Source organism: Oncorhynchus tshawytscha, linkage group LG10 (genome assembly GCF_018296145.1).
Source record: "Oncorhynchus tshawytscha isolate Ot180627B linkage group LG10, Otsh_v2.0, whole genome shotgun sequence".
Classification (NCBI taxonomy): domain Eukaryota; kingdom Metazoa; phylum Chordata; class Actinopteri; order Salmoniformes; family Salmonidae; genus Oncorhynchus; species Oncorhynchus tshawytscha.
In genome coordinates, this window is record NC_056438.1 from 40214796 (window position 1) to 40228041 (window position 13246).

The window sequence follows — 13246 nt, forward strand, 5'->3', positions numbered from 1 at the left end:
CTCACACAACTTCACATGCTCACACAACTTCACATGCTCACACTACTTCACATGCTCACACTACTTTACACATACACACTACTTCACATGCTCACACTACTTTACACATACACACTACTTCACATGCTCACACTACTTTACACACACACACTACTTCACATGCTCACACTACTTCACATGCTCACACTACTTCACATGCTCACACTACTTCACATGCTCACACAACTTCACATGCTCACACAACTTCACATGCTCACACAACTTCACATGCTCACACTACTTCACATGCTCACACTACTTTACACATACACACTACTTCACATGCTCACACTACTTTACACATACACACTACTTCACATGCTCACACTACTTCACATGCTCACACTACTTCACATGCTCACACTACTTCACATGCTCACACTACTTTACACAGACACACTACTTCACATGCTCACACTACTTCACATGCTCACACAACTTCACATGCTCACACTACTTCACATGCTCACACTACTTTACACATTTACACATACACACTACTTCACATGCTCACACTACTTCACATGCTCACACTACTTCACATGCTCACACTACTTTACACAGACACACTACTTCACATGCTCACACTACTTCACATGCTCACACACTTCACATGCTCACACTACTTCACATGCTCACACTACTTTACACATACACACTACTTCACATGCTCACACTACTGCTCACATGCTCACACTACTTCACATGCTCACACTACTTTACACAGACACACTACTTCACATGCTCACACTACTTCACATGCTCACACTACTTCACATGCTCACACTACTTCACATGCTCACACTACTTCACATGCTCACACTACTTTACACATACACACTACTTCACATGCTCACACTACTTCACATGCTCACACAACTTCACATGCTCACACTACTTTACACATACACACTACTTCACATGCTCACACTACTTCACATGCTCACACTACTTCACATGCTCACACTACTTCACATGCTCACACTACTTCACATGCTCACACTACTTCACATGCTCACACTACTTCACATGCTCACACTACTTCACATGCACATACACACTACTTCACATGCTCACACTACTTTACACATACACACTACTTCACATGCTCACACTACTTCACATGCTCACACTACTTCACATGCTCACACTACTTTACACAGACACACTACTTCACATGCTCACACTACTTCACATGCTCACACTACTTCACATGCTCACACTACTTCACATGCTCACACTACTTCACATGCTCACACTACTTCACATGCTCACACTACTTCACATGCTCACACTACTTCACATGCTCACACTACTTCACATGCTCACACTACTTCACATGCTCACACTACTTTACACATACACACTACTTCACATGCTCACACTACTTTACACATACACACTACTTCACATGCTCACACTACTTCACATGCTCACACTACTTCACATGCTCACACTACTTTACACAGACACACTACTTCACATGCTCACACTACTTCACATGCTCACACAACTTCACATGCTCACACTACTTCACATGCTCACACTACTTTACACATACACACTACTTTACACATACACACTACTTCACATGCTCACACTACTTCACATGCTCACACTACTTCACATGCTCACACAACTTCACATGCTCACACTACTTCACATGCTCACATTACTTTACACATACACACTACTTCACATGCTCACACTACTTCACATGCTCACACTACTTCACATGCTCACACTACTCACACTACTTTACACAGCTCACACTACTTCACATGCTCACACTACTTCACATGCTCACACTACTTCACATGCTCACACTACTTCACATGCTCACACTACTTCACATGCTCACACTACTTCACATGCTCACACTACATGCTCACATGCTCACACTACTTCACATGCTCACACTACTTTACACATGCACACTACTTCACATGCTCACACTACTTCACATGCTCACACTACTTCACATGCTCACACTACTTTACACAGACACACTACTTCACATGCTCACACTACTTCACATGCTCACACAACTTCACATGCTCACACTACTTCACATGCTCACACTACTTCACATGCTCACACTACTTCACATGCTCACACTACTTTACACATACACACTACTTCACATGCTCACACTACTTCACATGCTCACACTACTTCACATGCTCACACAACTTCACATGCTCACACTACTTCACATGCTCACACTACTTTACACATACACACTACTTCACATGCTCACACTACTTCACATGCTCACACTACTTCACATGCTCACACTACTTTACACAGACACACTACTTCACATGCTCACACTACTTCACATGCTCACACAACTTCACATGCTCACACTACTTCACATGCTCACACTACTTTACACATACACACTACTTCACATGCTCACACTACTTCACATGCTCACACTACTTCACATGCTCACACTACTTTACACAGACACACTACTTCACATGCTCACACTACTTCACATGCTCACACTACTTCACATGCTCACACTACTTCACATGCTCACACTACTTCACATGCTCACACTACTTTACACATACACACTACTTCACATGCTCACACTACTTCACATGCTCACACTACTTCACATGCTCACACTACTTTACATGCTACACACTACTTCACATGCTCACACTACTTCACATGCTCACACTACTTCACATGCTCACACTACTTCACATGCTCACACTACTTCACTGCACACTACTTCACATGCTCACACTACTTCACATGCTCACACTACTTCACATGCTCACACATGCTTCACATGCTCACACTACTTTACATACTTCACATGCACACTACTTCACATGCTCACACTACTTTACACATGCTCACACTACTTCACATGCTTCACATGCTCACACTACTTCACATGCTCACACTACTTCACATGCTCACACTACTTTACACAGACACACTACTTCACATGCTCACACTACTTCACATGCTCACACTACTTCACATGCTCACACTACTTCACATGCTCACACTACTTCACATGCTCACACTACTTCACATGCTCACACTACTTCACATGCTCACACTACTTCACATGCTCACACTACTTCACATGCTCACACTACTTCACATGCTCACACTACTTTACACATACACACTACTTCACATGCTCACACTACTTTACACATACACACTACTTCACATGCTCACACTACTTCACATGCTCACACTACTTCACATGCTCACACTACTTTACACAGACACACTACTTTCACATGCTCACACTACTGCTCACATGCTCACACAACTTCACATGCTCACACTACTTCACATGCTCACACTACTTCACATGCTCACACATGCTCACACTTCACATGCTCACACTACTTTACACATGCTCACACTACTTCACATGCTCACACTACTTCACATGCTCACACTACTTCACATGCTCACACTACTTCACATGCTCACACTACTTCACATGCTCACACTACTTCACATGCTCACACTACTTCACATGCTCACACTACTTCACATGCTCACACTACTTCACATGCTCACACTACTTTACACAGACACACTACTTCACATGCTCACACTACTTCACATGCTCACACTACTTCACATGCTCACACTACTTTTACACATGCTCACACTACTTCACATGCTCACACTACTTCACATGCTCACACAACTTCACATGCTCACACTACTTCACATGCTCACACAACTTCACATGCTCACACTACTTCACATGCTCACACTACTTTACACATACACACTACTTCACATGCTCACACTACTTCACATGCTCACACTACTTCACATGCTCACACAACTTCACATGCTCACACTACTTCACATGCTCACACTACTTTACACATACACACTTTACTTCACATACTTCACACTACTTCACATGCTCACACTACTTCACATGCTCACACTACTTTACACATGCTCACACTACTTTACACAGACACACTACTTCACATGCTCACACTGCTTCACATGCTCACACTTCACATGCTCACACAACTTCACATGCTCACACTACTTCACATGCTCACACTACTTTACACATACACACTACTTCACATGCTCACACTACTTCACATGCTCACACTACTTCACATGCTCACACTACTTTACACAGACACACTACTTCACATGCTCACACTACTTCACATGCTCACACTACTTCACATGCTCACACTACTTCACATGCTCACACTACTTTACACATACACACTACTTCACATGCTCACACTACTTCACATGCTCACACTACTTTACACATACACACTACTTCACATGCTCACACTACTTCACATGCTCACACTACTTTACACATACACACTACTTCACATGCTCACACTACTTCACATGCTCACACTACTTTACACATACACACTACTTCACATGCTCACACTACTTCACATGCTCACACTACTTCACATGCTCACACTACTTTACACAGACACACTACTTCACATGCTCACACTACTTCACATGCTCACACAACTTCACATGCTCACACTACTTTACACATACACACTACTTCACATGCTCACACTACTTCACATGCTCACACTACTTTACACATACACACTACTTCACATGCTCACACTACTTCACATGCTCACACTACTTCACATGCTCACACTACTTTACACAGACACACTACTTCACATGCTCACACTACTTCACATGCTCACACAACTTCACATGCTCACACTACTTCACATGCTCACACTACTTTACACATACACACTACTTCACATGCTCACACTACTTCACATGCTCACACTACTTTACACAGACACACTACTTCACATGCTCACACTACTTCACATGCTCACACTACTTCACATGCTCACACTACTTCACATGCTCACACTACTTTACACAGACACACTACTTCACATGCTCACACTACTTCACATGCTCACACTACTTCACATGCTCACACAACTTCACATGCTCACACTACTTTACACATACACACTACTTCACATGCTCACACTACTTCACATGCTCACACTACTTCACATGCTCACACAACTTCACATGCTCACACTACTTTACACATACACACTACTTCACATGCTCACACTACTTCACATGCTCACACTACTTCACATGCTCACACAACTTCACATGCTCACACTACTTTACACATACACACTACTTCACATGCTCACACTACTTCACATGCTCACACTACTTCACATGCTCACACTACTTTACACAGACACACTACTTCACATGCTCACACTACTTCACATGCTCACACAACTTCACATGCTCACACTACTTCACATGCTCACACTACTTTACACATACACACTACTTCACATGCTCACACTACTTCACATGCTCACACTACTTCACATGCTCACACTACTTTACACAGACACACTACTTCACATGCTCACACTACTCACATGCTCACACTACACTACTTCACATGCTCACACTACTTCACATGCTCACACTACTTCACATGCTCACACTACTTCACATGCTCACACTACTTCACATGCTCACACTACTTCACATGCTCACACTACTTTACACATACACACAAATTCACATGCTCACACTACTTTACACATACACACTACTTCACATGCTCACACTACTTCACATGCTCACACTACTTCACATGCTCACACTACTTTACACAGACACACTACTTCACATGCTCACACTACTTCACATGCTCACACAACTTCACATGCTCACACAACTTCACATGCTCACACTACTTCACATGCTCACACTACTTTACACATACACACTACTTCACATGCTCACACTACTTCACATGCTCACACTACTTCACATGCTCACACTACTTCACATGCTCACACTACTTCACATGCTCACACAACTTCACATGCTCACACTACTTCACATGCTCACACTACTTTACACATGCTCACACTACTTCACATGCTCACACTACTTCACATGCTCACACTACTTTACACAGACACACTACTTCACATGCTCACACTACTTCACATGCTCACACAACTTCACATGCTCACACAACTTCACATGCTCACACTACTTCACATGCTCACACTACTTTACACATACACACTACTTCACATGCTCACACTACTTTACACATACACACTACTTCACATGCTCACACTACTTCACATGCTCACACTACTTCACATGCTCACACTACTTTACACAGACACACTACTTCACATGCTCACACTACTTCACATGCTCACACTACTTCACATGCTCACACTACTTCACATGCTCACACTACTTCACATGCTCACACTACTTCACATGCTCACACTACTTCACATGCTCACACTACTTCACATGCTCACACTACTTCACATGCTCACACTACTTCACATGCTCACACTACTTCACATGCTCACACTACTTTACACAGACACACTACTTCACATGCTCACACTACTTCACATGCTCACACAACTTCACATGCTCACACTACTTTACACATACACACTACTTCACATGCTCACACTACTTTACACATACACACTACTTCACATGCTCACACTACTTCACATGCTCACACTACTTTACACAGACACACTACTTCACATGCTCACACTACTTCACATGCTCACACTACTTCACATGCTCACACTACTTCACATGCTCACACTACTTTACACAGACACACTACTTCACATGCTCACACTACTTCACATGCTCACACTACTTCACATGCTCACACTACTTCACATGCTCACACTACTTCACATGCTCACACTACTTCACATGCTCACACTACTTCACATGCTCACACTACTTCACATGCTCACACTACTTCACATGCTCACACAACTTCACATGCTCACACTACTTCACATGCTCACACTACTTTACACATACACACTACTTCACATGCTCACACTACTTTACACATACACACTACACTTCACATGCTCACACTACTTCACATGCTCACACTACTTCACATGCTCACACTACTTTACACAGACACACTACTTCACATGCTCACACTACTTCACATGCTCACACTACTTCACATGCTCACACTACTTCACATGCTCACACTACTTCACATGCTCACACTACTTCACATGCTCACACTACTTCACATGCTCACACTACTTCACATGCTCACACTACTTCACATGCTCACACTACTTCACATGCTCACACTACTTCACATGCTCACACTACTTCACATGCTCACACTACTTTAGACACACTACCAGAGATAGACACTACTTTACCAATAAATCCCAAATAATCACAAACAGAGTGGGAAATGGTTACAGGACAAAATAAAGAAAGCCAATGATTATTATTGCGGGGACAGCACTTACTCTCCTAGACTTCAGTCAGAGAATGCGGTGAAGGGAAGACAGGCTGTATGTCAGAATGCACCAATGTTGAAGTATCACGAACAGGGGTCTCCAACAGGTAGATTGCAAGCTAGCAGTAAGCTCGCAGCCCACCTATGAGTAGCTCACCAAGCAATTCTGAAAGTAGATGGATTTTTTTCAATTGTTCCATCACAAACTGTCATAAACATAAATCTCCTGCTGACTATCCAATCAAAGCCACAGTATCCCACCCCTGCTTAGCCACTATTACCTTAAAATCCAAACGTAACAATATCTGACAATTTAATTTGCAGCAATATTGCCCGTCTGCCTGTTTGGTGGTCGCGCTTATCACTCTGTATGTAGCCAGTTAGCGATGCTAATGAGAGCTGTGTTGTGGGTAGACAAAGACTTTCTCCATAAACCTTCTCAAATAAACATTAACTGCAAAGTAGGCTGACTATACAGTTGGGCAAAAAAGTATTGTCAGCCACCAATTGTACAAGTTCTCCCACTTAAAAATATGAGAGAGGCCTGTAATTTTCATCATAGGTACACTTCATCTATGACAGAAAAAATGAGAAAAAAAATCCAGAAAATCACATTGATTGTTAATGAATTTATTTGCAAATTATGGTGGAAAATAAGTATTTGGTCAATAACAAAAGTTTCTCAATACTTTGTTATATACCCTTTGTTGGCAATGACAGAGGTCAAACGTTTTCTGCAAGTCTTCACAAGGTTTCCACACGCTGTTGCTGGTATTTTGGCCCATTCCTCCATGCAGACCTCCTCTAGAACAGTGATGTTTGGGGGCTGTTGCTGGGCAACACAGACTTTCAACTCCCTCCAAAGATTTTCTATGGGGTTGAGATCTGGAGACTGGCTAGGCCACTCCAGGACCTTGAAATGCCTCTTACGAAGCCACTCCTTCATTGCCCGGGCGGTGTGTTTGGGATCATTGTCATGCTGAAAGACCCAGCCACGTTTCATCTTCAATAGCCTTGCTGATGGAAGGAGGTTTTCACTCAAAATCTCACGATACATGGCTCCAATCATTCTTTCCTTTACACGGATCAGTCGTCTTGGTCCCTTTGCAGAAAAACAGCCCCAAAGCATGATGTTTCCACCCCCATGCTTCACAGTAGGTAGGGTGTTCTTTGGATGCAACTCAGCATTCTTTGTCCTCCAAACACGACGAGTTGAGTTCTTACCAAAAAGTTATATTTTGGTTTCATCTGACCATATGACATTCTCCCAATCTTCTTCTGGATCATCCAAATGCTCTCTAGCAAACTTCAGACGGTCCTGGACATGTACTGGCTTAAGCAGGGGGACACATCTGGCACTGCAGGATTTGAGTCCCTGGCGGCGTAGTGTGTTACTGATGGTCGGCTTTGTTACTTTGGTCCCAGCTCTCTGCAGGTCATTCGCTAGTTACCCCCGTGTGGTTCTGGGATTTTTGCTCACCGTTCTTGTGATCATTTTGACCCCACAGGGTGAGATCTTGCGTGCAGCCCCAGATCGAGGGAGATTATCAGTGGTCTTGTATGCCTTCCATTTCCTAATAATTGCTCCCACAGTTGATTTCTTCAAACCAAGCTGCTTACCTATTGCAGATTCAGTCTTCCCAGCCTGGTGCACGTCTACAATTTTGTTTCCGGTGTTTTTTGACAGCTCTTTGGTCTTGGCCATAGTGGAGTTTGGAGTGTGACTGTATGAGGTTGTGGACAGGTGTCTTTCATACTGCTAAGTTCAAACAGGTGCCATTAATACAGGTAACGAGTGGAGGACAGAGGAGCCTCTTAAAGAAGAAGTTATAGGTCTGTGAGAGCCAGAAATCTTGCTTGTTTGTAGGTGACCAAATACTTATTTTCCACCATAATTTGCAAATAAATTCATAAAAAATCCTACAATGTGATTTTCTGGATTTTTTCTCATTTTGTCTGTCATAGTATGATGAAAATTACAGGCCTCTCATATTTTTAAGTGGGAGAACTTGCACAATTGCCCCACTGTATTATGATTATTTACATCAATTGGGTGGCTATTATTTTGCTAACTTTGCCATGAGACGCTGCAGCAGCAGGCCAAACAGCAGCATCATCGTTAGACCAACACATTCCGCTCTTGCTAGAAGCAGTGAATTATGTTTTCTTCCAAACCCCCAAAATTGTCTTCTGGTGTGATTTAAGCATTGACATGGACTCAGAACATACATTTTCATTGTTGGTCTATGAATAAACTGTAATACAAAAAAAACAGGAAAAAGAAAACAGAAAAGAAAACGGGAAAATACATAAGATGATTGTTTTATGAACCACTATTTTACCAGGTGTATCGACAGAAGAGCAGAATGTGCCTATTTAAAAGATCTTTAAAAAATGTGTAGCCCTCGTGCTAGAAAGGGTTGGAGACCCCTGATCAAGAAAACAGTAAATACAGAGAGTGGTTAGTATTATTAATTTCAGGGAAAATACCACTCCTCAGGCAATTGGCTACTATAAAAGGGAATAAGGATGCCTATATCCACACCTTAAAAGTGCACTATGCAGAAATCAATCCACCGTTTCCTGGTTGCTAAAATGTTTATAGCTTGTCTAATTTCAGATTATGTGACAAAAAAATGCAAGAACAGGGTAGAGAATCACTGTACCATCTAAACTGCCGTGAAATATATTTTCCATAACCCAAACTATTTTATTTCTGCTGTTTTGAAGCTGGTGTACAAAACTGAAAAGACACAAAAACTAAATTTAAGAACGGTAAGCATAGGAATAGAGCACATAGAACAGATTTACCGCTTCTTAGACTTGCTTTCAATAACAAATCTATAACTCACATGTCTATGTTGATTTGGTCAGCTCCCCCAAAACATTACATACTGCAGCTTTAACAGTTATATTTAACAATATTATTCCTGCTTTTAAGGCTTGAGGGGAGGTAAAACGATGTTGAATGGACTTTGACTGGGATGTGATGGTGGGTAAATCCTGATTAATAAAGAGGGCAACATTTTATGGTTGAAGATATCCCTGTAAGTATTCAAATACAAATCCGAGATCCACCATGGCTAAATCAGATCTATACTATACTCTTTTCAGAAGGATGCTAAATACCATTAGGGTACGGTATGGTTTTCCTTGTGGGACCATTACTCCCTGCACCAAGGACATACTGTATGGTTACGGCTCCGGAAAAGAAGAGTGTTCCATCAGGGACCACGTTGGAAACAAGTGGAATGGCTTTAAAGTTTAATCCCCTGGGTTGTACTCAGTGAATCACCCCCCCCAATAAATGTAGCAGTGAATAAAAAAAAAAAATAACATGATCTAAAGACACATCCATTATCCAATGCTCAAAACAAACCAGGTTTACATTAGACTGAGCAGTCAGTGTAGCACAACACTGGTTCCCAGCAAGGGGTTACTTGACACTGGCTACCAGCATGGTACAGCACTGGCCACTCTGACTTATCTAAAGCTGGCTTAAGACAATGAAAAGTCAACTAAATGTGGGGTAAAGTAAAGTGAGTACAGTGCTTTCGGAAAGTATTCAGAGCACTTGACATTTTGTTACGTTACAGCCTTATTCTAAAATGTATTCAACGTTTTTCCCCCCTCAATCTACACACTATACTCCATAATGACAAAGCAAAAAACGGGTTTTAGAAATGTTTGCACAAAAAATTGAAATATTAAATTTACATAAGTATTCAGACCCTGTACTCAGTACTTTGTTGAAGCACCATTGACAGCGATTACAGCCTTGAGACTTCTTTGGTACGACGCTACAAGCTTGGCATACTTATATTTGGGGAGTTTCTCCCATTTCTCGGTAGATCCTCTCAAGATGTCAGGCTAGATGGGGAAAGTTGCTGCACAGCTATTTTCAGGTCTCTCCAGAGATGTTCGATCGGGTTCAAGTCCGGGCTCTGGCTGGGCCACTCAAGGACATTCAGAGACTTGTCCTGAAGCCACTCCTGTGTTGTCTTGGCTGCTTAGGGTTGTTGTCCAGTTGGAAGGTGAAGCTTCGCCCTAGTCTGAGGTCCTGAGCACTCTGGAGCAAGTTTTCATCAAGGATCTCTCTGTACTTTACTCCGTTCATCTTTGCCTCGATCCTGACTAGTCTCCCAGTCCCTGCCGCTGAAAACATCCCCACAGCATGATGTCTCCACCACCATCCTTCACTGTAGGGATGCTGCCAGGTTTCCTTCAGATGTGACGCTTGGCATTCAAGCCAAAGAGCTCAATCTTGGTTTCATCAGACCAGAGAATCTTGTTTCTCATGGTCTGAGAGTCTTAGGTGCCTTTTGTCAAACTCCAAGCCGGCTGTCACGTGCCTTTAACTGAGGAGTGGCTTCCGTCTGCCACTCCATAAAGGCCCGATTGGTGGAGTGCTGCAGAGATATTTGTCCTTCTGGAAGGTTCTCCCATCTCCACAGAGGAATTCCGGAGCTCTGTCAGAGTGACCATTGGCTTCTTGGTCACCTCCCTGACCAAGGCCCTTCTTCCTGATTGCCCAATTAACCCGGGCAGCCAGCTCTAGGAAGAGTCTTGGTGGTTCCAAACTTATTCCATTTAACAATGATGGCGGCAACCGTGTTCTTGGGGACCTTCAATGCTGCAGACATTTTTTGGTACCCTTCCAAAGACCTGTGCCTCGACACAATCCTGTCTCGGAGCTCTACGGACAATTCCTTCGACCTCATGGCTTGGTTTTTGCTCAGACATGCACCGTCACCTGCGGGACTTTATATAGACAGGGGTGTGTCTTGAATTTACCACAGCTGGACACCAATCAAGTTGTAGAAACATCTCAAAGATGATCAATGGAAGCTCAAATTTGAGTTTAATAGCAAATGGTCTGAATACTTTTTTTATTTTTAATACATGCACGAGAGCTACATGAAAAAAATTAAATGTTGCAAGCTAACCATTTTTTTTTACAGCTTTTAAATAGGCACATTCTTCTCCTTTGTCAATATACCTGGTAACATAATGGTTATTAAACAGTGACATGCCACCTAAAAGGATATTTTCTAATTTCCCAAATTCTGTTTCTGTTCTGTTCTGTTTTTTACTCTCAATATTAAATGGATGTTCTGAGTGTCAATGCTTAAATAAAATCAGAAGTATATTATCGTGTATTTATTTTCTGTCTCTCTAGACTATACAGACTGGTCTCTTATCAGATCACCCTGGAGTGGATGCTTAGGGGAGAACAACTAGGTCGAGGCCAACGACGGGTACTCCAAGCCTCTGTGGCTACATTGGATTCAAGGAAGTAGAGGAGGCTAATAGGAACTTATACGAATAACATTTTCAAGAAATAACATTGTAGTAAATGTTTTTAATATAAACAATTTAATTAATGTTATTATAAAACACATAACAACAATTTCACATTTAATATGCCATTCACACAGTCACTCAGCATTAGTTAGACCTGGGATTTACAAACATGTTCCTGGAGAACAAACTTCTTGTAGGTTTTCACTCCAACAGGTTTTGGAGACAGCTAGTCTTGGGGTCTGACACATTACAGACAAAAATAATTACAATTTACAAACACTACCGTTCACTATAGCACAATTCTCGTGGGTCAGAAGTTTACATACTGTACGTTAACTTGACAGTGCCTTTAAACAGCTTGGAAAATTCCAGAAAATGTCAAGGCTTTAGAAGCTTCTGATAGGCTAATTGACATAATTTGAGTAAATTGGATGTGTACCTGTGGATATATTTCAAGGCCTACCTTCAAACTCACTGCCCTTTTGCTTGATGTCATGGGAAACTCAAAAGAAATCAGCCAAGACCTCAGAAAAAACATTGTAGACC

At 42.0% G+C, this 13246-nt stretch overlaps 1 pseudogene; it reads right to left on the reverse strand.

The window, feature by feature from the left end:
• The window catches only part of LOC112235126, a 227264-nt pseudogene that overhangs the window by 68483 nt on the left and 145535 nt on the right, over nucleotides 1–13246 (reverse strand).